The 2,305-nt window shown below is 54.2% G+C and overlaps 1 protein-coding gene across 3 annotated transcripts in view; it reads left to right on the forward strand.

Moving 5' to 3' along the window:
* The first annotated feature begins 2,018 nt into the window (after nucleotides 1-2,018).
* RRBP1 (ribosome binding protein 1) overlaps nucleotides 2,019-2,305 on the forward strand; it is a 20,830-nt gene continuing 20,543 nt past the window's right edge. For all 3 annotated transcript variants that reach the window (XM_026041724.1, XM_026041725.1, XM_026041726.1), the window contains exon 1: nucleotides 2,019-2,064. The gene's annotated coding sequence lies outside the window, so the exon portion shown is untranslated. The remainder of the gene's footprint in view (nucleotides 2,065-2,305) is intronic.

Consider the following 2,305-nt stretch of genomic DNA (forward strand, 5'->3'; position numbering starts at 1 on the left):
TCCTTCCTTCCTTCCCTCCTTCCTTCTCTCTTTCTCTCTCTCTCTTTCTCTCTCTCTTTCTCCCTTTCTCTTTCTCTCTCTCTCCCTTTCTCTTTCTCTCTCTCTCCCTTTCTCTTTCTCTCTCTCTCCCTTTCTCTTTCTCTCTCTCTCTCTCTCTCTCTTTCTTTCTCTTTCTCTCTTTCCTCTCTCTCTCTTTCTTTCTCTTTCTCTCTTTCTCTCTCTCTTTCTTTCTCTCTTTTTCTCTTTGTCTCTTTCTTTCTCTCTCTCTCTTTCTCCCTTTCTCTTTCTCTCTCTCTCTCTCTCTCTCTCTGTCTTTCTCTCTTTCTACTTCTCTCTCTCTCTCTCTCTCTTTCTCTCTCTCTCTCTCTGGGCATCATGGGCAGCTCTGGCCATGACTTTGGCTCTGCTCTGAGCATGGCAGATCATGGATGAGCCCTGCAGGATGCAGAAATACAGTCCCTGTCTAGATTTGTCCATTTATGTGTCCTAGGTTTGAGAAATACTCCTGCTGAGTTCAGGACCTTGGTCTTTAGAGTTGGGTCTCTTTTGTGACTCCCATCTCCAGCTCTTGAGATGGGTCCAGTAGGCTGGCCAGTATTTCCATCCCTTGTTTGGAAACTCCTCAACTTTTCCATCCAGTCATGGAATCATTSTTCTCACGTAGAAGACAGCTCTGTCTTACAAGCAGGTTATCTCACCTTGACTTTATTCTGAAGGACACCAGGTAGGACCAGCTCCCCAGCTGGACTGCAGGAGCATGCTGGAGCTGCCGGGTTCTGCTAGATGAACCTAAGAGCCTAATGCTGAGGCCAGCACTTCCCTGGCAATTACAGCCTCTTTCTTCCCAGCAAATACAACATGGGCAAAGGTCTGCAAGATTTCCCCAGCTCAGTACCAGCTGTGTATACTCAGGAATGACTTATGATCCTTTTATTTCTGACTTGGAATTAGGGTTCTTGGAAGCATGTTTGCCTCTGTACTAACTCAGTACAAGGGCTAAGTCTGGCCTTAATCCTGAGTGAGTCTTTGAAGTGGTRGGAAAAGGCAGAATTACACCGGCATCCCGCGCTGCTTTATCTCAACCTGACTGCTCCTTTCCCATCTGGCATGTTCATGGCTGGGTCGGCAGCAGCTGCRTTTCGAAGGAGCTCTTGAGCAACACTGCTGCTTGGGGACAGGGGGACATTTAGAGGAGACCCAAAGGACCTTTCAGGATGGAGRTGTGACCATGAGGGACCCCAAGATGGTCTTGGGAGAGAGCTGGGTCCTTTCTCCCCTCCCAGGGCTTCTGCTGACCTTGAGTGTGGTCAGTCCCACCTCCTGCAGTGCCTCCAGTTTGCCAAGGTCTTGCAACCACCAGATAAGGACCATGGGTTAAGCTACAAGGGGGGCAACAAAAGTAAATCTCCAAAGCTGAATCACAGATGGTTGAGGTTGGAAGGGACCTCTAGAGACCATCTAGTCCATCTCTCCCTGCTCAAACAGGGACATGTAGAGCACGAGGCACAGGGTGGCATCCAGACAGGTTTTGAAGATCTCCACGGCAGGAGACTCCACAACCTCTCTGSGCAGCCTGTTCCAGTGCTCTGTTACTTGCACAGTAAGGAAGTTCTTCCTCACACGGAGATGCAACTTCCTGTGTTTCAAATTAAAAAGCAAAGTGAAACAAAACAAAACCTTGAAATTCCCAAAGCCCTCATCATTAGTGGGACATCCCTGTGGAGCATCTGATCCAGACGAGCACGGAGGCGAGGCCCTCTCCTGTGAACCCCCAAAACTTCCCGCATGGACCAGGGAGCGCCGCGAAGGGCGCGAGCGTTTCCTAGACGTGCGGGAACCGAGGAGCGTCCCCCGCTCGCGCCCCCCATCCCGGCGCGGGGTCCCCGCAACGTGGGGACTACGGCCCCCACAATGCCCCGTGCCGGCCCGTCCCGCCCCGTCCCGCCCCGCCGCGCGCACGGGCTCGGCGGCGGCGGCGGCGCCAGCGAGGGCGGTGCCGGCGGCGGGGCCTCGGCGGGCGGCGAGCGGCACAAAGTGCCACGACGGACTCCGGACGGCAGCGAGGTGGGTCCGCGCGCGGGCGGCCCCGTCCCGTCCCGTCCCGTCCCGTCGGGGCTCCGCGGCCGCGCCCGTTGCGCCGCACCGCGGGGTCCTGCGGGGCCGGCTGTCACTGCGGCCGGGGCGGGGGGCGGGTGAGGGGGCGCGCACCCCCGCCGGTTTCTCTCGCTTTTATTATTTATTTATTTTTAAAAGCCTTTTTGCTATTATTATTATTATTTAATTCACCTCCCAATTTTGGTGTTTT

The sequence above is a fragment of the Nothoprocta perdicaria genome, unplaced genomic scaffold (assembly GCF_003342845.1).
Source record: "Nothoprocta perdicaria isolate Ctin4 unplaced genomic scaffold, notPer1 scaffold_290, whole genome shotgun sequence".
Taxonomy (NCBI): domain Eukaryota; kingdom Metazoa; phylum Chordata; class Aves; order Tinamiformes; family Tinamidae; genus Nothoprocta; species Nothoprocta perdicaria.